The following is a 12,505-nucleotide window of genomic DNA, read 5'->3' on the forward strand; positions in this document are numbered from 1 at the left end:
AAAAAGACCTTCACAATTGTGTTCACTCTCTAGAGAACTGAGTCTGAAGTGTCTATGATTCACAAACCATTTGGAAATCTTGTGAAGCCTGTGGGCCCCCTCACCAGGGAATTTTTGCAAAGACCCTCTGAGGTCAGACTGTGAAGGCATTTGCAGTCAAAAGCATCGGGATGAAAACCTGCTTTCTCAAACAGTTGTCTCCAGGGAGGGAGGTGTGCGTGCTGCTCAGGGATGAGGGCGGGCAGGATGTGCCACCGGATCTTTCTTTTTAAAGATAATGTAATTAGTGTAAATTGTTGATTAACAGGGAACTCACAGCCCATAGCATCATAACCCAGGCCTGAAGGAAGCCTCTCTAACACACATACACTCTCTCCATAAGGCACATCATAGCCTTCTCACTCTTAGGAACAGCAGACAGTGCTCTGCACTATGCTTGAGAACCATTTGAAACAGCAAAATCACCAACAGAAGCACAAAAATGTGGAATGCATGGCAAAATAGATCAGGAGAAGGATGCTTGTTTATAGTACAAAAGCTGGAACAAACAGGCAGGGAACACACAGGCCCTGCTCCGGCTCAGTTGGGAACACGGGTGCTGGTGACTCCAATTTCTCCTGCTCTGCACATACCTGTGAATGACCACAAATGCACCATGAGTACTGATACGGGGGTTACTAATAGATTTCAGCAGGTAGGCAAAATCACAAATAGACTCCACGAATAATGGGGCTGACCTGTGCATTCTCAAATGGCTTTGAACTGTGGATGACTCTGTTTTACTAACATACAGTCCACATGTGGAGTTCTCACCCACAAGGCTCACGTGAGGGCTGTCAGCTTGGAGCTCTGGGATTCCTACCAGCTAACCAGAATTTTTCATGTTCAGAGGACAGGATCTCAGAAACTATTTGCTCCTACATTATGTCCTCCCAGTGACTGAACTGAAGCTGAGATTTTTCTTAGTAAAATTGAACAAAGGATTGACTTTATGAAACTTCTGTTGAAAGATGGATGTAAGGGGGCACGGTACCTGGCTGGATAGAAAGTTCTGATTTTAAATATTCCAGATAACCATAAAAATCTATCACTTCTAAGGGGATGCCTAATTTCTAAGGAAGTAATTGAAGTCTGGTGGCTCATGCCTGTAATTCCAGCACTTTGGGAGGCCAACGTGGGCAGATCACCTGAGCTCAGGAGCTCAAGACCAGCCAGGACAACACAGCGAAACCCCATCTCTACTAAAAATATAAACATGTGGTGACATGCACCTATAATTCCAGCTACTGGAAGGCTGAGGCACGAGAATCACTTGAACCTAGGAGGCAGAGGTTGCGGTGAACAGATTGCACCACTGCACTCCAGCCTGGGTGACAGAGAGAGACTCTATCTCAAAAAAAAAAAAAAAAAAAAAAAAAAAGTAACCTCTGACATACGTACATCTGCTCTGAAATATATTGTTTGACCAGTGACAGTTGCTGCCTAGTGTCTGCAGGAAAGAGGAAACGGGTGTCCAAGTGGTGGGCTTAGGGCATGACCTGAACTGGATGAATACTGGTATTGCTCCTGTGCAAATTAAAATTTGACCTAAGGCCTCCAGCAGGTCAGCAGCAGAAAAGTAAAAGGAGACTCATGCCCCTCCCCAAGCTCCCACTATCTCCCAGTATACAAAGGCCCAAGATGGCCTCCTCCCAGCAACACATGAGGGCCCAGTCCAGTATTCGGAAAGAGTTGACAGTGAGTGTCTAGGCTGGGAATTGACCCTGTTCCAAGGAGAGTGGCCTCTGGATTGGAACACTGAGGTGAGTGTATGGAGGGTCATGACAAAGCCAACCCCCAGGGCAAGGCAAGAGAGTACCGAGCCAGTCCTGCCTTTGCCAGATGAGAGACAGTAATGCAAGCTGGTATTTATGTTGATAAATATCTGTTTCCAGAGTGGGTAGGCCTGGGTGACAGTAGAGGGTGTTCCAAATCGATCCTGGAATTATGTTTGTCAGGCGCAAGCAGATGAGAGACCTGCATTGGCTTATGGCCCCTTCTCTGCACAGGCATACTGTCTAAGTCTGTTCATTTTGCTATAAAGGAATAGTTGAGTCTGGGTAATTTACAAAGAAAAGAGGCTTGTTTCATTCACAGTTCTGCAGAGTGTACAAGTAGCATGGCACTAGCATCTGCTTCTGGTGAGGACCTCAGGCTGTGTCTGCTCATGATAGAAGGTGAAGGAGTGCCGGCACAAGCAGGGATCACATGGGGAGACAGGAAGTAAGAGAGATGGGGGGAGGTGCCGGGTTCTAACAACTGACTCTGGCAGGAACTAAGAGCGAGAACTCACCCATTACAGCAAGGATGGCACCAAACCATTCATGAGGGATTCGCCCACATGATCCAAACATTTCCCATTAGGTCCCACCTCTAACACTGGGGGTCCAATTTCATCATGAAGTTTAAAGGGTCAACTATTCAAACGATAGCACGTGCCTAGCACCCTTCCACATAAACTCTCCCTGAAGTTGAGAGTCAGTGGGAGGAGCACAGAGAGAGAGGCTGAAAGAAAAGAAATAGTCAAAAGGGAGAATTTAAGAAGGCCCTTACATCTAGGTAACTTTTGAGCCAAGCAAAGTAATACTGAGAAACAAAACTGGTGGTGAGGAGGGGAGACTGCCACAGTGTGAGTCTGCTGACAAAGGAGCCAGTCAGGCTGAAAACATGGGTTCTCAGTGAGTGGTCTCCATGGAGCCACCTGTGACTGAGGGGTGAGGCAGGATGCACCACTGAGGAGGGAGAGATATCCTGTTTAGTTTTTCTTTAAAGTTTACTATCTCTTATGGTATGTTTTTATAATGTATGCAAATATATTAGGATAATGGCATGCATAAATATGCAGAGGATGCATGAATAACAAATATACACACACTTGCACTGCATGCTCAATTTTTTTTAACCTTGTTGTGCAATCAAAAATATTGGGACTGACATTTTGGGCTGGATGATCACAAAAATAATAAAAATAATAAAAAAAGAAACACTGAGGACTGCTGTTCTAAAGGAGCAAATGTGGAAGTCTGTGGACAGATTCTTACCAGGTGTATTAGTCCATTCTCACCCTGCTATGAAGAAATACCCAAGACTGGGTAATTTATAAAGAAAAGAGATTTAATTGACTCACAGTTCCGCACGGCTGGAGAGGCCTCAGGAACACAATCATGGCAGAAGGCACCTCTTCACAGAGTGGCAGAAGAGAGAATGAGTGCCAAGCAAGAAGGGAAAAGTCTCTTATAAAACCATCAGATCTCGTGAGAACTCACTAACTATCACAAGAACAGCATGAGGGAAACCGTCCCCGTGATTCCATTACCTCCCACCAGGTCCCTCCCATGACACGTGGGGATTATGAGAACTATAATTCAAGATGAGATTTGGGTGGGGACACATTCAAACCATATCACCAGGACTCTGAAACCGAAGCAGTCTTTTGAACATGCTGTGTCCTGATTAATGACATTAATTTTAAGACTCCTTCTCACACCTTTTTTTAAATCTAGAAATGTGAATCCTTCCATTTATGCAATGGAAATTAGTGTAATAGTCACTTACAGCCAATAACTTCTTTTCACTCACCCTCATCCCCATCCTCTCCCCACCTGCCCCCCTCCATCGACTGGAGTTGTGCCTTGCTTGCACCCTGGTGCTCCCTCTAGGGCACATGGCATCCTCACATTGTCCTGGAGTGTCATTCTGGCAGTTCACATCTCCCACCTGTCCCCTCAAACCACACCTGCAACCATGCCTTGGCCAATTTATCTTTCCCACTCCTAGGCTTTTGCTCACAAATTCCCTCTGCCTCTTCCTAGCTACTCATGAGACCATGTCCATCTTTTAATTCCCTACTGGAGTGCCAGTATCCCTGAGGTGCCTCCTTTCATCTCCCTGGTGAGAGTTTCATTCCACTGGTGCTGGTTGTCCATCTATCTACACAGCCCCCGTTCTATTCCACCCAGTTCTAATGCTGACTGGCTTCCTAGTGAAGCAAGAGTGTCTGAGGCAGGGCCCGGTTCCCCTCACCTTTCCCTGCTTCCTAACCCAGGGAGGAGCCTCTGCACAGCTGTGTGAGGTGAAAGAAGGGCTGCTTGGTGAATGAGCCTGCCGCATCTGAACTGAGCACTGCTGGGCTCTCTGCATGCCATTTGGCCATGAACAGCTTGGAAATGAAAATAGTGTTTTCCACTTTACCCATCTGCAGTGCCTCTCCTATTCATGGGTGATCCTAGCTGACTCTTTGGCAAAGGACACACTGTTTCTGATACAGAAAAAGATGTGTGTTTAATTCATGTGGAAGAATGAGTGACCGAAACTTGATAAACAAGTCAGGAAAAAATGACCACAGATGGGCCTTGCCTTAGAAGACATCACCACTGTAGTAATTAGCATACAGAGTGCTGACTCAGGGACAGGCAGCACTGCAGAGCAAGCTGGGCAAGGGCCAAGGCCACCTGGAGGAGAGTCCCTGTGCTTGGAGAGGGGTGAGAGCAGCAGTCTGGGCAATTTGGCTTGGTTTTAGACACCGTTGGGACCTACCTGAAGCTGGGGCATGCTTCACCTTTGCCCTTACTCATAGTCTGTGTAGCCCATGCTGGGGAGACCGTCAATCCGAGGTTGAGGTTTTCTGTGCTCTCGCCTGGAAGCCACGGGTGTTTACCAACACCACCCCCACCCCCATACACACTCCCTACTAGGCATTAACTCCCATTTCTGGCTTTCCAGTACTGCATGGCTGTCAGAATTTCCATGCAAACCTTTAGCCTCCCAGAGCCTGGCTTTGTTTTTCCTTGGAACAGCACATCTTGGTAATCAGCCAATGAAAGAAAAATGGAATGCAGCATTTTGAGCCTCTTCTCTTCAATTCCCTTCTTTCTGGGATTTTGCCTTTACATTTCAGGTGCCTAGGCAGCCTTAGATTCTGACTCCTGTCTCCTCATTCAACGGAAATGATCACTTTTTGCTTTGCTTTATTTCCTGGGCTGCAATTCAGAAACTGTCTTCAAGTCAACTCAGGCACATGAGGCTTGCCCTCTGTGTGCCCCTCCTCCGGAGGACCAGCTCCTCCCAGCCTATCCATGCTTGTTGCTCTCCAGCGCATCTCATCTTTTGTTTCCTTGTTTTTGCCTAGCTTTTATAGCTATTTTTGGTGATAGGAAGGATCCAAACGTAGCTACTCTGCAGTGGCCAGAATCAGAAAGAATTTTGCAGTTGTTATTCCAAAATCTCAACAGAGTTGTCAAATTTCTCACATACAGTCAAGGCTACTGTTTTCTAATATGGGAGTAGAGGTGAACACAAAGCCAGCCAACTGAGAGAATTTCCTTCCTCTTCTTTAAACATCGCCTTCATTTTGGCAGTGCTGTCTAGTAGAGTTAGAGCATGTCAGCCACATAGGTAACTTAAATGTTTTCAGTAGCCACATTAATTTTTTTTTTTTTTTTTTGTAGAGACAAGGTTTCACTCTGTCACTCAGGCTGGTCTTGAACTCCTGGTTGTTTATGTAGGAACACATATTCATTGTAAGTTTCCTCCAAAACAACCCTTGTTGTTGCAGAAATCATAGACTGAGATGCCTGTAGCACCCTGCACATTCCTTCTGCAGCATGTACAATTTTTAACCAAGATGTAAGCCCTGTGTCTGGAGGGTTGCAATGCAGAGATCTGCCTGTCTTGCAACCGCAAAAGACCACACTGTCTGTATGGTCTTTTCTGTACACTGTCTCTTACACTGTCTGTAAATTCCCCCTAAAAAATCACCCAATACCGACAAACTGGATTTGTCTGCCTCTTTCTTCGGTTTCTTGGATCCTGTGTCATTTGGGGGTCATTTTCCATGTACAGCCTTTTCACAGAACACCCAATCGTTCATTGTGATTTGCTTCTAAACACTTCAGTATAGATATTGGGGTGTGTGTGTGTGTATCTGTGCCATCAATACCCTGTGGGCCGTTACCCCCATCCCAGAGGTGGTCAATTAGCATTCATTAGCAACTAATTGGGATCCTCACTCAAGACAGCTATGCTAAGTTTCAAATATTTCTGCAAAGGGGTCATGTTAATTCGCATAAAACATATCAGAAATTACTTGTATTGGTGAAATAAATGATGTTCACCACCTGTGGTTGTGCTGGTATCTTCCCCCTTTCCCATGAATGGAGTAGAAGAGTCAGAAGTGCCCAGTGGTCCCATACTTTGAGAACCGTGCCCTGGTTTAAAACCCTGGCCCTGTGTTCCCCACTAAACAGAGGACACCATAGTCTGACACAGTGTTCCCACCATCAGAGCACATTCCTGTCTACCTGGAAGGGGCATTTACAGGAGCATGTCTGGGCCACCTGAAAACCCAAGGGCTCACAGACCAGGTGGCATGACAAGGGACCTGCTTGCCAATAGCAGTTTACTCCCTTGCAGAATTCAGTCTTTGCCTCTTGGTAGTGAAGTTCTGGGGAAGACAACTAATATTTGCTGATAAACACAAAGAGAACATGGTGACTAGGGAAGACCACACCTGCTTGGGTGACTTCAAACACTGGTTAGTGGGTTGGGTTTTCTTATTTTCTTGAACTCATGGAAGTAACAAAATATGCTAATAGTAACACAGGGCTAGAAACAGTTCAAGTTTAACATAGGAAATGATTTTTTCTTAAAATTAATTTGGTTATTATTCCTCAAGGAATTCCCCCAAGGAGTTTTCCCCTAAAGATTAGTCTTTTATCCCTAAGTCACCCCTACCTCCTTTAGTTATAAGATTTTCCCCCTTCCTACAGGCTCAGACATCACTTCCTAAATTCATGTCATATGTGGTTGAGAGTAGCCTTCTGTGTAATCAGGGTTCTCCACAGAAACAGAATCACTGGGATATACAGATGCTCCTCAACTTATGATGGGGTTATGTCCTGATAGACCCACCATAAGTAGAAATATCGTAAGTTAAAAATGCATTTAATAACAACCCCACCCACCAAGCATCATAGCTTAGCTTAGCCTGGCCTAGCACACCTTAACATGTTCAGAACAGCAATAGAAAGAGTATCTTACTGCCTATGGGTAGGCTGGGAAAAGATCAAAATTCCCATTTTAAAGTATGATTTCTACTAAATATATGTCACTTTTGCATCATTGCAAAGTAAAAAATAATAATAAATTGAACCATTCTAAGTCAGGGGCTGTATATAGATTTATGAGGGGAATGTGGAGTCCTAATTATGGAAAAGGGGTCAGGCTGGTGGGACCAGGGGAAAACAAAGAGATAAAGTAAATGAGCTATAGGTCTGCCTTTTTTTAATGGCCCAGGACATATGGCCATATGTCCTGGGCCATAAAGATTAGTCCTTTATCCCTAAGTCATTCCTATCTCCTTTAGTTACAAGATTTATCTGTGCAGGACATATGGCCATATGTCCTGATGACGTACATAACTCAAAAACTTCCTGCATACCATCAAATGCCTCAATTTATCAAACACTCTGGCTGACAGAAGAATGCAGGTTAAACTCCCTGTTGCCTTGGCATTATCAACCAGTCCAAGTTCCATTCTATAAAATCTCCAGCAATCCTTTGTTTCCTTGCAGTCAGCTCCTCTTCTGCTGATCCTGCCGGTTGCCTTCTTGCAATGTATTTTCATACTTTCTATAATAAATCTGCCTTTCTTTACCTACAACTGTCTTGGTAAATTCTTTTACCCCTTTACCACCAGCCCAGATAGTCGCCACTCACCTGTGACAGGGATTTACTGTGAAATGGGTTCATGTGATTAAAGAGGCCAAAAAGTCCCACAGTCTGCAAGCTGGAGAACCAGAAACCCAGGGGTGTAATTCAGTCTGAGTCTGAAGGCCTGAGAACTGGAGGTGTGAGGGCACACGTGTAAGTCCCAGAGTTCAAAGGCCTGAGAGCTCTGTCATTTGAGAGCAGGAGGGCAGGAAAAGATGGATGTCCCAGCTCCAGAAGGGTGGATTCGCCCTTCTTCCACCGTTTTATTCTGTCTGCCCACCCACACTGGGGAGGGCAACCTTCTTTCCTCAGTCTACTGATTCAAATGTAAACCTCTTTGGGAAACATCCTCACAGACACACCCAGAAACGACATTTCACCAGCTATAATATCTGGGTATCTCTTAGACCAGTCAAGTAGACACCTAAAATTAACCATTCACACCTTCCTAGACTTCCCGTCCCAGCCTGTCTAAGTCCTGAGCTTATGTTTCATCTCCTCAAACTTACTAAGAGATAAAGAACTGGATAGTGCTTTCACAATTTTCAATCTTCTTTTCGGGGTTTCCCAGGCTATTTTACTGGTTTATTTTCCCATATGTATTTTAGAATCAACCTGGCAAAAAAAAGAAAGAAATTTAAAGACAGACAAGAAAACCTGTGGATGTTTTACTGTGATCCCATTAAATGTATAGATTAATTTAGAAAAAATTGGAATCTTTATCATGCTAAATCTTCCCATCCAAGAACATGGTACATCATTCCCTTTGTAAATGTCTTTTGTGTCCTTCATATGCGTTTTAAAGTCTTTCATATATAGGTTTTATATATATGTTATTAGGAAGATTTTATATTACAAATTGGTTTCTCTCTCATTATATCTTCTAGCTGTTACTGCTATGTATAAAGGCCTTTGGCTTCCATGTATTATTTTATATGCCACTATCCTCCTGACTTCTATTATTTTTTGTAGTAATGTTTCAGTTGATTCTCTTGGGTTTCCCAGGTAGGCAATCACATCATCTGCAAACTGTGGGTTTTACCTCCTTTTTAACTTTGATATCTCTGTTTTCTTTCTCTTCTCTAATTGCATAGTAGTAATAGGGATTTTAGAGGACAGGTCTCCAAATTTTCCTCATTAGGTGCAATGTTGGCTTTGAGAATACTCATCAATTTCCATTTCATTGAGTATTTTAAAACCAAGAATGGGCATTCAAGGCCATTAAAACAAAATGTAAAGTCCATAAACAGATAAACAGACTCATACGCAAATTTAACATGCAATGAAGGCATCATCTCAAATCTTTGCAGAAAGGGTAGACAGACTTTTTGGCAAGTGTTTTTAGGATGACTAGACAGCCCTATGGTAAAAGATAAAATTAGAACCATTCCTCAAGCCATGTGCCATGATAAATTTCAAATGAATTAGAGACTTAAATGGAAATAATAAAACCTTATAAGTACATGGAAAAAATGAGTGAATTCCTCTGTGATGTGGTTCAATGATGCCCATGTCCTAATCCCCAGAACCTGTGAACAGGTGACCTTATGCAGCACAGGGGACTTTACAAATGTGATTAAGGAGAAGGACCTAGAGATGGGGAGAGTGTCCTCAATCATCCAGCTAGGCTCAATATATCACACGAGTTCTTACAGTGGAGAATCTTTCCTGGCTTTTTGTCAGAGAGATGTGACTTCAGAAGAGTTAGAGAGACGCAACGTTGCTGGCTTTGAAGATGAAGGAAGGAAGTCAGGAGCCCAAAAGAATGGGGATTGCCTCCAGAGGCCAGGATGGGCAAGGAAATAGATTTTCTCGAAGAGCCTCTAGAAAGGAATGCAGCCCTGCCTTGATTTTAGCCCAGTAAGAACTGTGTTGAACTTCTGACCTACAGAATTGTAAGAGAATACATTTGTGTTATTTTAAACCATTGAATTTGTGGTTCTGTTACAGCAGCAATAGGGAATTCATACCTCTTAAGTTTCCCTGCCTGCGAAGCAAAGGGACTCCCGGCCCCATCCTAAGTCATAATCTAAGCTTCTGACTGCCCTTTCCTAATTTCTTATTCAGTAGGAATGTTGGAAATAGTGGCACAGGTCGGGGAATCAAAGGAGGACCCTCCCAAACCCACCCCCAAAACCCAGATGGGAAGGACAGCAAGCTGGATTGAGGACCTTTGGACCAGCAAGTTGCACTTGAACAAATAGGAAGTATCTGGTTACTAGACACTTCAGAGATGGTGAGAACTTTAGAAGTTTAACATAATCCTCTGTGAAGGAGTGTTATTTTAATTTATCAGATTAAATTACCAAATATGCAGCTTGCCAGGTGTCTTCTTTCAGCCCCAAGAAATTTGGCTTCTGCAAGGTTCTAATTACCTCAGTTGTAATGCCACCTAATTACAGTGTTATCTAATGATCATACAATCTTTTGTTCTAAAATGAGAGGATTTTTAAGGTAAAATTGACAAAGGTGAAGATGAGAAATTCGCCCTAAAGTATTCTCACCTGGCTCACGGGAGCGTTGAAACTTAACACAAGGTTTCAGAGAGCTTTGGTGCACACAGAATGTGCTTGTAACCCAGGCTTGACATCTGATTTCACAAAAGGAAGAAAAAATAATTTTTTTAAATTGTGCAAAAAAAAAAACCTCAAAATCGTGAACCATATTTAAGTGCACAGTTCAGTCATGTAAGTAGATTCACGTTGTCGTGAAACAGCTCCCCAGAACTTTTTAATCTTGCAGAACTAAAACTCCATACGCATTAACAAACAACTCCCTATTTCCTCCCCTCCAAGCCCCTGGCAATCACCATTCTACTCTTCTGTTTCTACGAATTTCACTGCATTAGATACTGCAAATAAGTGAAATCACACAGCATTTGTCTTTTTGTGACTGGCTTATTTCACTTAACATCCCCCAGGTTCATCCACGTTGTAGTATGTGTCAGAATTTCCCTCCTTCTTAAGGCTGAATAATACTCCACATGTTGTTTACCCATTCACCATTTGATCCATTGATAAACATTTGTGTTGCTTCCACTTCTTGACTATTGTGAACTGTGCTGCTATGAACATGAGTGTGCAAAGATCCCTCATTGGCGCCCTTCTTTTTTTTTATTTTATTTTAAGTGAGACCCTTCTTTCAATCCTTTTGGGTATATACCCAGAAGTGAGATTTCTGGATCATATGATAGTTCTATTTTTAATTTTTTGAGGAACTATCATAGTTTTCCACAGTGATGACACCATTTTGCAACCCCACCAACAGTGCGCAAGGGTTTCAATTTCTCTACACCCTCACAAACACTTGTTATTTTCCGCTTTTGTTTTCTTTTATCATAGCCATACCTATGGGTATGAAGTGATATCTTGTAGTCATTTTGATTTGCATTTCTAGAAAATGCTATTTTATGATGCACAGTCACACTTTCAAGGCAATATCACAAACAATATTTATATATCATAGCACTGATTAAATAAGGAAAACAAACTAGGCAATAATTTTTTAAACTTGGATAATTAGGACAATAAAAGAAATGGAAGTTAGATTATTTGTGAGCTCATTGAAGACTAGAGTGAAGAACTTTAATCTCAAGAAAGAATTGGAAAGCCCTTCAAAATCCTAAGAAATGCTATTATGTGGTCTAAACTGACTTTGATGACAGATCTTGCCACTGACAAGTGGTGTGGGAGAAGCTGCAAGATGAGATACTAGAAAAAAAGTCCTCTTTATTAATCAGGAAAAATTAGAATCAAGTAAATATTTTAAAGAAAAGAGAAATGAGTAAGATCTGTGGATTTTTTAAAATAGGTAATTTTTCAAAAAGAAAATTATATAGAATTACACATTTGTAAGATCAATAAAATATTTTTCCTGTAACTTTGGAAAATGGAGGAAGAAAATAAACACACCTGTAATACACTTGTTTTAGATGTCAATGGGATTCCCAAGTGGAGCTGCCCCAAAGAGGAGAAACCAGAAACAGGTGCCAATATTAAAGGTCAAAGCTGGAGTAAGAAACCGAAGTCATCTATGTATCAAAACCAAATCCTCGTTTTAAAAAGTATTAGTACCCTCAGTACAATGATAAAGCACTAAACCTTGGCTCAAATACAGAACGGTCTTTGGGTGAAAACATAATCCGTTCTGAGCTGATTAGAATATACACCTCAGTAAGTAGTAGGATTGGATATCCACTTCCTCAGCCTTTCCCTTTTAAAGTTTAAAAAACTGACCATTTTGTGAATATCTGCTCTAATGACCCAGATAAACACCAGCCAAGCCTTTGGAAGGAGGCATCTCTAAGCCAGAAGGATAGCTGAGAAGCTTGCTGGGTCTTTCTACAGAAAAGTGAGAAAGTGAGAAGGAACCATCTCCTACCACATCCAGTTATTAAAATTAAAATGAACTTCTGTCTCTTTCTGTACAAAAAAGACTGTTGGATTCTTCCATAATTCAAACTGGGAGGAACATGGTAGTAAGGATTTAGTTCACTACTTTATAGCTTACTAGCTCTATGATCCATTACACCCCAAACAAGAAAACATGTGGGTGGGGAGGGTGGCTAGAACCATCAAGAAATTTAAAAGAGATTCTGGTGGAAATAAAACTAAAGCTACAGTCAAGAAACCAGATGTGAGTCCTGCTATTAATTACAATACACTACTCAAGGATTTCACCTAAGTGCCTTTGCCCCTTCATTTCTGATGGGCGTCATTACATTCTATCCCAAAATATGGCACCTTGGCATTTGAGA

The sequence above is a fragment of the Trachypithecus francoisi genome, unplaced genomic scaffold, assembly GCF_009764315.1.
Source record: "Trachypithecus francoisi isolate TF-2019V2 unplaced genomic scaffold, Tfra_2.0 Lachesis_group0, whole genome shotgun sequence".
In the NCBI taxonomy this organism is placed as follows: Eukaryota; Metazoa; Chordata; class Mammalia; order Primates; family Cercopithecidae; genus Trachypithecus; species Trachypithecus francoisi.